The sequence below is a fragment of the Protopterus annectens genome, chromosome 11.part0 (assembly GCF_019279795.1).
Source record: "Protopterus annectens isolate FY-2018-M chromosome 11.part0, PAN1.0, whole genome shotgun sequence".
NCBI lineage: Eukaryota > Metazoa > Chordata > Ceratodontiformes > Protopteridae > Protopterus > Protopterus annectens.
The window spans coordinates 668205520-668220325 of NC_056745.1; the positions used below are offsets into that span (position 1 = coordinate 668205520).

The following is a 14806-nucleotide window of genomic DNA, read 5'->3' on the forward strand; positions in this document are numbered from 1 at the left end:
GAGTACAATGCCCCATTTGGCATGTACCTCACTAGACACCTGCAACAACTACAGAGGCCACAAAAGTACCTCACAAAGAGGATCCTAGGCCTTAAACACTTGTCCTATTCTCTGTCTCATATTGCCTACTTAGAGGCGATCTCTGCTTGACTTACAAAGCCAGGTCTGACCCAGCTCTGTTAAAAATGCTACATGTAAAGAAGTCCCAATCCCTGCGCACCAAGCACTCCAGAGACCTCAACCTCATTACCAGGGCCAAAATGGCTCCACAGTGCCCCCACCCCACCCGGTGTCCCATCCTGGTTACCTACACCGTCCAAATTACTGGAAAAGCACCCCCTGCTAGAGTGGTTCCCTAGGCGGCAGCCTAGTTGGCCTATGCCTAATGCCAGCTATGCTCATTGCCACAATCAACAGAACATGCTGGAGGGACAGGTTCATAACCAAGAGACTATCCATGCTATGGAATACACTTCCCATACATGTCAAGCAGAGCACCTCACTGGCCTTCAAGAGAAATCTGGATAAGAAATAGAAAATTCATCCCAGAGATCACTCCAGTGGCTCTACACGACAGAGGCACTGGGAACTAAGGTCAGGTGGCATGATGTCATGGTAATCCTATGGGCTAGGCTTGTAATGGCTCCAGGGCCATTAGCCTAGTACACACCTATGAACCTATGAACATCTGATCAAGAAACTTGCTAAAGAAATAAGAAAAAGTAATCAAAATAAAAGCCACCTTAATGTTATGATACTGCAAGCCTTGGGAATGTTTTAGTTTATAATGTCACAACTTTTTCTATGTACAATCAATTTGTATTACTTGTAAAATGGTTTAGTATTATTGTGTTATTTATTTTTGTTACATGGATGTAGAGCATTGTATTTCATACAATAATGTATAAACTTGAAAAAAACTTTTAAACATTTGGAATTCAACATGTTGATAGCATCCGTCATGTTAATTATTGTAATATGTACATTCTTGCAGGTGCTCATAGTGTGCCTTTCTAAAGGATTCATCAGCTTGGACAGTGTTGTCCTTTAGCATGGGGACTGTGAACCTTTCCACCTTGGTCTTAAGTAATGTGAAGTTTGCTTTTGAAAAGTTTTTCACAGTGGTTTCCTTGATTGGGGGTGGGGGCGGAATGTGGATATCCAGAGTGAATAGTCTATGGTCTAATCTAGCCAGCAAGGGGTTGACCTCCGGTGTAGAACACTGGTCACCCATGTTGGTGATGACCAGGTCCAATAGGTTGTCACCGCTGGTGGGGATGTTGACCAGTTGATCCAGGGCATTTGAGTTTATGAATTCTAGGGTAGCGTTGGGCAAGGGAGTTAGTACTGGAGTAGTTCTCCCAGTTAATGTTTGGGTAATTGAAATCAATATTAGGGCATTTGGTAGGACCTTCATATTTTCCAGTTTCTCCAGAAACGTGGAATGGGGGTCCTGGATCATGGTGGGTGATCTGTTACAATTTGAATTGCAGATTTGCCCACTGCTAGTTGCACACGGATGATCTCGGAGGCATTGTGCTGCACCACTAACCTAGAGGTGTGGGTATCCTTGATGAATATGGATACACCCCCGCCTTTTGTGTTTTGGCCCGGGTTCTGTGGCCGAAAAGTATGGTACGAGTTACAGCCTGGTAGTGCTGGGGTGCTCTCTGGAGCCTTAAGCCAGGTTTCTGTTACTGCACAGATATCAATGTTCTCCATACTGAGGAGTGCCTCGAGTGCATGCATTTTGAGGTTTAGACTTCTGGCATTGAGTAGCATTACCCTTAGTTTTAAGTTACTTGTGCTATTTATGGTGGTGGGTTTGTCTTTTGAGCCTTGCCTAAAAAAGGCACTATGGGGGTGGCAAAAGCCTTGGCCGGTATTCAAAAGCCTAAAGGTGACAGGTGCAAGCCATCTCTTACGAAGCAACGTGGCTTGTCAAGCATGTCATCCCAGGTGGACAGATACTGGATCCCCTTTGAATGACACCAGAAACTTAGCCAGTTGTTGAAATTGATAATTTTTTTCTTTATACTGTGGCATCATTCTTGGTGAGGGCAGGATGCTACTCAGGGGCAGGGTTATACCGGCTTGGGCTACATGATCAGAGAGCTCTTCCATGTCTCTTTTCATGTAGTCCAGGGAGGTACATCTCAGGTCATTCACACCAACATGGACAATGACAGTCGTATTTGTACTTGTTCTGGAATGACCCGAGTCCTTGCGTTATGTGGAGGATCCTGGCACCCAACAGGCAGCTAACTGTAACCTTCTCCTTGTCCAGCCTAGTTAGTGGGATATCAGTGTACCTGACTATAGAGTCTCCTATTACTAGTGTGTTGGGTATGTTATTTTGCCTTAAGGGCTGTGATTTCATGGCACACTGATTATGTGAAGTATGTGTTTCATGGTTTGTGATGAGGTGTGGGGGTTGCTTGGGTGTCAGCTTTGGAGGTCTCTGTTGCTTTTGCAGATTTTTATTTAGAGCCTCCGAGTATGTTTTTGTGCATTTATGTGTGTTATTTGCCAGTGTTGGTTTAGTAAGTCTATGTGAGACTGGTGGTGTGTTGCAAGTATTTTCCTTCTCCTCTTGACTGTCAGTTCCAGTTTTGGGTTGAGAGAGCTTTGCCTCCAGTTTGGCTGTATAATTGCATCTCGGGCATATATTAGTGTTTGGTGGTAGGAGGAGAGGGCTGTCTGTGTACATGAGGCAGTTGTAACTTTGCCTGAAAATGCCCAGATTCACCAGTTGGACTGGAGAGTACACCTGCCCTTTGGACATGCCTGAATAGGTAAAGTGAGCTGTTTTACTGATTGGCTGGTAGGGACGAATAGAGAGCCTTGTCCTTCTGGACAGTATAGGTGGGGTCTAGGTGCTAGGGTTAATTAGTGCTTGCTATGGGTTTTTAGCAAGTGCTGGGCTGTGAAATGAACGGTTTGAGTGCTTAAGTTGAAAGTTTGTCTAGTTCCAAGGGAAAAATTGAAGTGTAGACTTTGTGGAGCCGGGAATACTTTAACCCTAGCTAACCAGCACTGCCCGGCGCTCAAAACCGTTCAAATGCGGTCTTTATGGCAGGGAAATACAAGAAATAGAAATTAGCCTAAAATTGCCAATAAACTACTAATGTCTGGGCTGAAATCACTCCTCCAGGGACAGATAGGCTGCTCAAAGCTCCCCTCTCTCACAGGTGAACAGAGAAACTTCCTTCTATCCAAGTAAGGTATGGGCAACACAGAAACTTGTAACACAGCCCTGAATTCAGCAATAACCTGAAAACTGGACCATACTAGCTCAGAAAGGTAATTTTTGTTTTTTTTCAGAAAATAAAGTAGATACAATTAAAAAAAACACTTTAAAGTGTGCATTTAGTGTGTAGTCTACAAAAGTTAAACAGATTACTTAAACACAAAAAGGACTTTGTTCAAGTGCAGGCATCAAATAAGTACAATATGTAGCAGAAACAAGCATTTTAAATCACAGAAACGCTAAAAATTGGCGTTTTAGGCGGAATTAGTTAAAGACAGCAAGAAAATGCAGAAAAATGATACTTAATCACTCCAAATACTCTCTTTTGTCTCTCTGGTGCTGTAGAACTCTGCAAGACACCTGGCAGGCACTTGCTGAGCTGAATACAAGTGCAAACGCGCAAATGCAGTTTTTATAGCAGGGAAATGAAAGAGAGAAATTAGCCCAAAATGGCCAATAAACTACTAACTTCTGGGCTACAGCAAACAAAGTGCACACATTTCAGAAAGAAACAGTTCAAATAAGCCTTTAACCAGAAATTCCCAGCTCAGAAGGGCAAGATCTAGCCTCTCCTCCCACAAGAGTGCAGACCACAAACCTTCTTAATGTAAAATAACTGGCCTGAAGCCCAAGTGCTTAAACCAGAACTAATGCACATTTAGAATAACAGACACTGAGCCTTCAATCAGCAATTCCCAAGTTAGAAGGATGTACGGTACCTGTCCTGCTACAAAAATGCAGTCCACAGACCTTCTTAATGTAAAACAACTGGTCTGAATCCCAAGTGCTTAAACCAAAAAGCTTAGAACAACAGTTACAATTTAATCAGGCTACTACCAAGCAGTAATAACTGCAGCAGAATAATACAACTGAGTACTTTTAAGAAGAAGCACAAGCAAAACAATGTAATAAAGTGGGAAGAAACACAATTACATTAAAAGTAGATGAATAAAGTGCAATTTTTTTTATAACAATAGAAAACGAGCAAACTGATTTAAACAAATTACCCAATTAACCAGTAAAAACTGAGCCCTGCTCTAGCAGTCTTCAATCAGACAAGTTCTAACTGAACACTCCTGCCACTAGGGTGCAGGGGAACCTTCTCCAAATAGATGGCCTGGATTAGTACTCAAGTTATACAAACAAAGCTAGATTCAGCAGGCCTGAATGTAGTCTATGCTACAGCAGACAAGGTGCAACAATATCAGAAAAACAGTTCAAATAAGCAGGCACAGTAAGCCTTTGGCCAGAAATTCCCAGCTCAGAAGGGCAGAAACTAGCCTCTCCTCCCACAAAAGTGCAGACCACAAACCTTCTTAATGTAAAATAACTGGCCTGGAGCCCAAATACTTAAACCAGAGCTAATACACTTTTAGAATAACAGACACTGAGCCTTCAATCAGCAATCCCCAATGTAGAAGGATGTAAGCTACCTGTCCTGCCACAACAGTGCAGACCACAAACCTTCTTAATGTAAAACAACTGGTCTGAAGCCCAAGTGCTTTAACCAAAATACTTAGAATAACAGTTACAATTTAATCAGGCTACTACCAAGCAGTAATAAATGCAGCAGAATAAAAACAACAGAGTACTTTTAAGACGAGACAAAAGAAAAATAAAGTAGAAAGAAACACAAATACAGTAAAAGCAGATAAAGTGCAATTTTTGTTTTTATATAACAATAGAAACAAGCACACTGATTTAAACAAATTATCCAATTAATCAGTAAAAAAACTCAGAACTGAGCCCTGTTTCAGCAGTCTTCAATCAGGCAAGTTCAGGGCCTGTGGGGGTATGCCTACTCGGATGTTCTCTATATATTAGGCAGGATGAGCTAATGAGACTAGACTAGGATGCAGCTGGGATAGGGCTGAACAGATGGGAATGGTAGGAGTGTCTGAAATCAAAATAGGACCTCACTGTACTCGGTTGAGTGAGCAAATGAGATGGGCCCAGGAGGAGTGTTCAAACACAAATTTACAGTAGGGGCGATCAATTTCAAACCACCAAGATTAATACCACAACAAGAACATGGAGGGTGGGTGGGGAAAACTAACTGCAGACACAGAGAAAGCTCACAATTTTCAGTGAACAAATAAATAAGCAGATAAATGCAGTACTATTTTTAACACCATATTCAATGAAACAATAAAACAGAAAAAATGAAATGCAGTACTATCTTATAACACTGCACGTTTGCACATATCTCACCTTGTAATAAAGTTGATGCCAGCAAGCCATTTTGTTTACATTATGTGCTAGTGCCTGCAAGTACTTTCTGTGGCCGCAAACATTATTGCTGACTATGAAAAGCCACTTGCAAATGTATAGGCATGACGAGCAATATGCAGATTAAGTTAGTGCTGCTGCTGATCACGTTAACGTACTTAAATCGCGTAGGCTTCTCATGATTGTTAATAAAATCCAGCAGCTGTTTTACAAGCTATGTACTGGTTGTTTGGAGAAGTTATTTAGACAGCTGTATACATATTATGACCTGAAAAGTAACAAAGTTCCTAAATAATGCTGTAGAGCAGAAAAATATGTCTGGTTACACACATGATCTGATGCATCAGTATCAGTTTTATTGTCTTTTATGGTTATTCATGTAGTTTTATGTATAATGTGGGTAAATTTGCATCAGTGCCAATATGCATCATACTATTTTATTTGTTTAAAAATTTTCTTTTAATATAGTAAAGAATGCTGCTTTAATAAGATAGAGTTAAACGTATCCATATAAAAATGTCAGTCTGTATAAACATAGAGACCATTTTTTGTAAGACATAGAATGTTCAAAAAGCAACAGCATTGATGTAAAGAATGTGTCAGTTTTTTATTTTACTTTATTTTATTGTGTAAAACTACCATGCAGTCTGTTTTATGGATTGTGTAAAGTCAAAACAATGTGATTTTTGAGACACATTTGTACTACAGACCTCTATACAGTTTACTGTGCACTCTGCTATATATATATATATATATATATATATATATATATATATATACACACATACCAAAAATAGACAAGGATGCAAAAAACTCCCCATTTAGACACACTGTGTCTAGCAAAAGAACTAAAACCGAAAGGATAGCAGAATTTATTGATGGTGCTCTTAACCCTATTATTCAGAGAACATAATTTTATTTACGTAACTCGTGGGCTTTTTTAAACGAGCTATATCATAACCCACCAACCTCTTCTCATAGTTTATTGACAACTCTGGGCATAGAAGCACTCTACATTGAGTTTGTTAAATCCTTTCTACATAGAAATGCATCTTTTCACAAAAATAAGATAGACTCCTTGCGTGCACTAATTTCTTTAGTTCTGAATGGCTATTTTTTTCCACTTTAATGGCATGTTTATTTTTTCCACTTCAATGGCATGTTTTTTCAGCAAGTAAGAGGCATTGCTATGGGGTCTAAAATGGTCCCAGCTTTCACTGACCTTGTCCTTGTGGAATGGGAATCTAGTACACATCAATTTACCAAGTTTCCACAAACTAGGGACTGTACAACATTGATAATGCTTTTTATTCATCTGGAGTAGTTCTGAGCAATTATTACTTTTATTTATTCAATCCATGTCAAATAGCATTACCTTCATTAACTTAGACTATTCGCTTTTGGTTCACAAGTTCACTTCCTTGATGTTAACATCACATGACATAAGGAGCCTCTGAGTTGGGAATCAAATATTTACAGAAAAGACACTTTTCGGAATAATTAGATTACAATAGTGTGCACCCACACTTCATGAAAGTAAACATAGCGAGAGGTCAGCTTATCCGACTGCCATGGTTAATTAGCAGTAAGAAGAATTTTTTTCGTGACAGCCAGACTTTATATACTTTATTGGTACACAGAAGCTACCCAGCTCACATTCTTCAATCTATTTTTTCAGAGGTCTACCACTTAAGGCAGATCAGGTTTCATCCTCTCCTAACTCATGGTTTCATGGCCAAGTCCAATCAGTGTACAGCATCACAGCATCTTTTGGTTTTACCCAATCATTTGCATACTCAGAATCAAACCTCTGCAAAGACCTATCACCAGCTGGATCAGAACCAAACCTCCACCAGAGCAACAGCTCAGAACCTGGAAAAGATACTGATTGGTCAGACCAATGCTGGCCTAATCTGCACTATCACCTTTCCTCTACCCATGTGTAGAGGTCTTAAACAAATATGACAGATTATTTCTAACAACTGGACTCTGATCAATAAAAAACGTGACTTAGTCAAAGTGTTGCGGATGTCTCCACTGTTTGCACATAAAAAACACAATCATTAACAGGTTTCTTTGAGAATAAAGACACTCCCTTTCTCATTACTTCTTCTGATAATGATCTTTCAGCCCCAGGGATGTTTTCATGCAATCGCTGTGTAGCTTGTAATTACATCTATACCGGCAAAGACTGCTTTTTCACACATTGCAATAAAAAGATTTCTTTTGATAAACACTGCAGTTGCAATAGCACCTTTGTTGCCTATGTTGCTATTGGTAACACCTGCCCAAGGTTCTCTGTGGGCAAAACTTCCAGGAAGCTGCCTAGTCGCATCAAAGAACATTGTGCGGCCATGTGACAGCAAGATAGTAAAAATGCTTTAGGGCGCCACAGCAGTTACTGCCCTGGTTTTAAGTTTCTGATATTAGAGCATATAAATTGCTTTTCTGGAGACATGGACTTGTTCTTAGATTTCTAAAAGTTAAAATGGCAATTGAAATTAAATGCGGAGTCGAACCCTGGACTAAAAGAAACAGTCAACCTTAAATGTGCTTTAAAATGGTTACCTTGACACACTGAATGGATTTGAAATGTCTCTCTGATTTATGCTTCTTCTTTGATTTATGCTTCTTTTTTCAACACTTAACTACATACACACCCTAATACAAACGCCAAAAATCATCAGCAAAATGTAGAAAGAATGATCCAGGCTCCTCCAGGTTCACACCTTTTTATTGTAAAACTAATAATGAAGTGCTTTTGTCTCTTAACAGAGACTTCATCAGAATAATTGAACAACCATCTGAAAGCACTTTATATACCATTTTAAACATAGTAGACAACTCTCTTAACCAATCCACACAATAGATGTCACAAAATTGCAACTTCAAACAAATGTTAAACTCCACCCTCTCTTTTTTTAAAGCATACAGTATGTCACTATAAAAACATACAAAGTTTTATATTTACAAAAAAAGTTTTATACATATATATATATATATATATATATATATATATTCATATATATATATTCATTTAAATATATTTGCATGTTGTATCAATCCAATACCAAAAGTATTAACAAATTAAAATTTGTTTAATCTTTTATGTAGCATAGGAATAATAGATATAGGGGGAACATAGCTGCCAATTTCTTTTTTGTATAACAAAACATGCATAAAAATAATAATAACGACTTACCCAGTAAAAGCTTGTTGTCCATGAGCCACAAGTCATCATTGGAGGATGGGTTCAGGTGCACTCCCTATTAAAGGGAAGGCTTCTGCTTCTGTCAGATCCAACAGCAGGCATGCTGAGAAGAAGATGGAGCCAGCTGGCAGTGACTGCACAGGTGGGAGGTTGTAGATTATGGTGAGGCATTATTGGCCATACAGTGACTGTTTAGTCATCTGTTACAGAGCCGGTTTTGCTCTTCACCATTTATTTATCTTTTTTTAATATATTAAAAACAAATGAGTGGAACATAACGTGAGTTGTGCAGGGTGGCCAAGGTATATGTTAAATTATAATTTATTTCAAAAAATATTTCATATATATATATATATATATATATATATATATATATATATGTGTGTGTGTATGTATATATATATATATATATATATATATATATATATATATATATATATATATATATATATGTATGTATATATGTGTGTGTGTGTGTGGGTATATGTGCGTGTGAACTCAAAACTGACCAAAAACAGGTAAAATGAAAAACTTCTATTCACAAAAACCTGTGGCAAAGCGGCCAAGTCTAACAGCCAAGAATCTTTTAAATAAAAAATGCTTTTTTGTGAATAGGATTTAGAATTTCAACCCCCAAAAAATAGAAATAGAAAAAACAATGAGTCTGAAAGGTAGAATCTTTTCATTTTTATGAAAAAAAAAACCTTTCCTGTAACTAGTGTAGTCCAGATTCAGATTTGCTGTATCTAGGACTGTATGTAAGCTTCTGAACCCCCCCCCCAAGCTTTCTGTGTTGGAGGGAAGCCTTCTAGCTTATCAGTGGGAGTGGTATGTACTAGGTAACTTATCTACCACATAAGGAGTGGTTCTGGCCCAGAAAATGTAGTTATTGGCCATTTGGGCAGTTTTTCCATCTCTCAACTTTCTGATTTAAAAGCCTGCATTTGCACTTGTTTTCCCCCCCTTTCCTGTAACTAGTTTAGTCCAGATACAGATTCTTAGTTTTAGCACTTGAATTTGCTTATTCGCGATCAGCTCTTGTTCAGAACTTGTTGTGTAAGCACTAAATAAGCTACTAATTATTACAGCACTCAACCTTCCTCATTACCTAGAGGAAAACAGTTTTGGTACTTACTTTCCTCACTTGCTTAGAGAAAATCAGCTTTTATACTCACTTTCCTCATTTATCTAGAGGAAAATAGTTTTTTATTCAGGCATGTCCAAGGGTCAGCTCCCAGTGTTCTCTCCTATCTATCTAATGAATCTGGGCATCTTGGGGCAATGTAGAAATTGCCTCATGTACACAGACAACCCTTTCCTCCTACCACCCAACACTACAACCTGTGAGAGATGGACTTATCTAGCCAAACTGGAGGTAAAGCTCTCTCCAACCAAGACTTTACTTGACAGTCAAGAGGAGAAGGTAAACAGTTGCACCACACCACACTCATCACATAGTCTCACTAAATCTACACCACCAAAATCCACACATAGAAACACAAAAACATTCACGGAGGCTCTCAATAATGATCTGATCAAGCAAGAGAGACAACAAAAGCAGAAATGCAAGCAACCCCCCCCCCCAACACAACCCAAATGACACACAGCCCACAGACTCAGTGTGCCACTCAACCACAGCCAATAAGGCAAAACAACGTACCCAACACACTAGTCATAGGTGACTCTATAGTCAGACACACTGATGTCCCACTCACCAGGCTAAACAAGGAGAAGGTTACTGTCAGCTGCCTGTCAGGTGCCAGGATCTGCCACATAACCCATACACTCAGGTCACTCCACAACAAGTACAAATATGACTTTGTCATTGTCCATGTTGGTGTGAATGACCTGAGACGTACCTCCCTGGACTACATGAAAAGAGACATGGAAGAGCGCTCAGATCTTGTAGCCCAGGCAGGTATGACCCTAGCCCTGAGTAGCATTCTGCCATAACCCAGAATGATGCCGCAGTACAAGGACAAAATGATTGACTTCAACAATTGGCTAAGCTTCTGGTGCCATTCTAAAGGGATCCAGTATGTGTTTGCCTGGGATGACATGGTCGACAGACCACGATGCTTTGCCAGAGATGGCCTGCACCTGTCACCCCTGGGATTCCGGATACTGGCTAAGGTTCTTGCCGCCCCTATAGTGCCTTTTTAGGCAAGGTTCAAATGACAAATTCACCACCATAACAGGAACAGGCAAACAAAAACTGAGGGTGATGCTACTCAATGCTAGAAGTCTAAATCTCAAAATGCACTCACTAGAAGCACTCCTTAAAATGGAGAACATCGATATCTGTGCAGTGACTGAGACCTGGTTCAAGTCTCCAGAGAGCACCCCTGCACTACCAGGCTACAACTCATACCACACTTTTCGGCCATGTAACCTGAACCGGAACACCAAAGGTGAAGGTGTGTCCATATTCATTAAGGCTATCCACACCTTCAGGCTAGTTGCTCAGCATAATGCAGCCGAGGTTATCCCAAGTGTAGCTTGCTATAGATCACCCACCATGGCTCAGGATTCCCAATCCTCTTTTCTTGATGTACTGGAAAATATTAGGGTTCAACCAAACACCTTAATAATGGGCAATTTCAACACCCCACCATTAACTGGGAAAACTACTCATGTACCAACTCCTTCGCTCAACTCTTTCTGGAATTCATAAACTCCAATGCCCTGGATCAACTTATCCACACCCCCACCAGGGGCAACAATATCCTAGATCTAGTCATTACCAATATGAGTGATCGGTATGCCACACCTGAAGTCAATGCCTCATTGGTCCAATCCGACCATATGCTAATTACCCTAGATATACACATCCTGCCCCCACCCCCCATTAGGGAAACCATGGTAAAAAATTTCTCCAAAGCCAACTTCATGCTTCTTAAGGACAGAAGTGGTGAACTTCATGACACCCATGCAGATGGACAATACAGTTACGACTACTGAATCCTACACAACTGCACTTTATAAGCACTTACATGAGTGCATGGATCGTGCTATCCCAAACAGAACCAAGACGCTATCCTCCAAAAAAAGGAAGCCAATCTGGTGGTCCCATACCATAAACAAACTGTACAACAGAAGGAAAAAACTGTTGCAAAAGAGAGTAAAATCCCATGAGTGGAGGAGCTCCCTGGTCAGCCTTAGTAAGAAGCTGCGATCCCGGATAAAATCCTCCAAAGCTAGTTATGAAAACAAAATTGCCACTGATTCTAAAGACAACCACAAAGCATTCTATAGCTATGTGAAGAATCTCAGAGGCAACATTCAGATCTTCTCTGAGTTACAGCACAATGGCACTAAATATACAGACCCAACTGATATTGCCAACATCCCACCTCCTAAAGAGCCCATCTCCATACCGGAAGAATGCAAAGTTCCTGTAATCAAGGCTGCACAGGTAAAAAACACACTCTCCAAAGCGAAGAACACAGCAGCCATGGGACCAGACAACATCCCAGGCTGCATTCTACATGAACTACAGAACGAACTGGCACCCCACCCAAGTACCATGTTCAATCATAGCCTCACCTCAGGCTTTGTGCCTGCTGAATGGCGCACAGCGACTGTTATCCCACTCCACAAGGGGGGAGCCACCATGGACCCTGGGAACTACCGCCCCCATTAGCCTGACTAGTCTGGTCTGCAAGGCCATGGAACGTATCATCATGGAACTTACAAAGACACTGGTAATCTCCAAACTCTGGACCCCACCCAGTTCGGGTTTGTAAAAGGCAGATCATGTCTCCTAAACCTGATTGCTTAGTCACCAAAGCTGTAGACAAGGGTAAGGTGGTTCACACTGCCTATCTAGATCTTGCCAAGGCTTCGACACCATCCCCCACTCTGGAATTATAGATAAACTCACTAAACTAAGTATAAATCTCTACGTCATAAGATGGGTTGCCAACTGGCTCACTGACAGAACCCACACTGTAAAAGTAGCAGACTCCAAATCCGACTTCAGATCAGTGACAAGTGGAGTACCACAGGGTTCAATCTTGGGTCCTCTCCTGTTTGGTATCTACTTCTCTGAAGTACAGGCTATCACAGAAGGTCTTTGGCTAACAAAGTTCGCAGATGACTGCAAACTAGGAGCCATAAATCGGAACTCCTAACGATGTGGACATCCTACAATACGGCCTCACTGAGACAGATGCCTGGTGTCAAAGCCATGGCCTCAAGCTCAATGCCAAAAAGTGCATAGTCATCCCCTTTGGTAAAAACTCTGTACCCATGAACTAAAACATAGGTGGTAGTATACTTAACACCGAAAGTGTGATAAGAGACTTTGGGACACAGGTGGACAGTAGTTTCTCCTTTGATAATCACATCACCACAGTAGTCAGGAAATCCTTCTACGTGGCACACCTCATCACAAAAGGTTTCTCATCCAGAAAAAAAGAGGTCATTGTTCCCCTCTACTCATCACTCATTAGACCCATTAGAGAGTACAACGCCCCTTTTGATATGTACCTCACAAGACATCTACAACAACTGGAAAGGCCACTGAAATACCTCACAAAGAGGATTACAGGCCTCAAACAGATGCCCTACGCAGACCATCTCAAAAAACTCCAGCTTTACTCTGTTGCATATCGCCTGCTCAGAGGTGATCTCTGCCTAACATACAAAGCTATGTCAAACCCAGAGCTGTTGGACATGCTCCACTTAAAGAAATTCCAATCCCTCCGAGCTACACGCTCTAGGGACCTAAACCTTGTCACTACAACAAACAGAACATACTGGAGGGATAAATTCCTGTCCCAGAGACTTCCCATACTCTGGAATAATCTATCCATCTATATATCAACCATAGCTCCTCATTAGCACTCAAGAAAAATCTTGATGATTGGTTGGGAAATAGGAAATTCACCCTGGGGATCACCTCTGTGGCTCTGCTCAACAGTGGCACAGGAAAATAATTTTCTTTGTTGGAAAAAGCCAAGGTACCTTTTTGGCTGGGCTTGTATAGGCCCCAGGGCCGATAGCCTAGTACCTACCTATGAAATGTTGGAATACCAAACAATATACCAGTTTCAGGTTGTTCAATGACTAAAAAAATCATAAATATCAATGCTAATAATACCGTAATCAAACAAATGAAATAACACACTGTCACTTTCAACAAAACATGTTTTTAGAAATTGCCTACTTACTTTACAATAATCTTGAGTATTTAACAACTTGCTCATTTCTTCAACGTAGTTTTGGTGATCTATTACTACAATCCCACAGCCTTGTTAGCCTTCATAAGCTGCAAGTGTTTAAACTGAATTAAGTTATTTAAAACAGCTTTTTCAATGTTATTTAAATTATAAAACTTATTTTTACCTTTCATATTACTGAAATTGTCAAAATAATTTTCACGTTTTTGTAAAAACATTCAGGGTATTAAGAAGGGGAGAATTAAATCTGCTAGGTTTTTTAACCACTTTTTCATTTTGGTTTACACAAATATCATGTAAAATTAATTTAAGGTTTAGCTTATACACAAAAAGTTTAAAATCCGTTATTAATTCAGTATAAGAGACATTTTGTTGTTATAAATGTAAAACCTTTTGCCAAAACACTAAGTTCAGCTTCAGAAAAAACAATCTGTTTTCATATCATATTTGAGAATATTTCTCAAATCATTGCTCATGTTCCTGCACAACCTTTGGCTAAATAATTCCTACCCTGCATTTTCTGTCTATTATTTTACACTCTCTTAGCCTATTAACATCTAGAAATTTCAGACTTCTGTCTTCGTTTAACACATTACTACTTTCTAAAAAAAAAAAAATAATAATAATAATAATTAAAACTCTTGAGTTCATATGCATGTAATTTTTTATCTCTATTTCTTGTATATTTTAACTTTTGTTTTTGTCATGTTTGTACCCTTGCTTTATCTTATTGTACCGTGTATATATTTTTTCTTTAACATTTGTAACTTTACTTGGAGCTTTTCTTCCCAGGTCTCCACTGAAAATCGGCTACTAGCCCATTCGGACACTAGCCAGTAATCAAATGTAAATAATTAAATAACTAAATAATCACTTAAATTAAATATAGAGAGTGTCCAGTACTTATCTGCCATGTCCTCTTCCGTGGCCTCT

At 39.7% G+C, this 14806-nt stretch overlaps 1 protein-coding gene across 5 annotated transcripts in view; it reads right to left on the minus strand.

Annotated features, from left to right (window-relative positions):
• The window catches only part of LOC122815541, a 704558-nt gene that overhangs the window by 510000 nt on the left and 179752 nt on the right, over nt 1–14806 (minus strand). For 4 of the 5 annotated variants that reach the window (XM_044088120.1, XM_044088119.1, XM_044088117.1 and 1 more), the window contains exon 2: nt 14777–14806. This exon is cut by the window's right edge and continues 63 nt beyond it. The exons of the other annotated variant lie outside the window; for it this stretch is intronic. The gene's annotated coding sequence lies outside the window, so the exon portion shown is untranslated. The remainder of the gene's footprint in view (nt 1–14776) is intronic. 5 annotated transcript variants of the gene reach the window in all.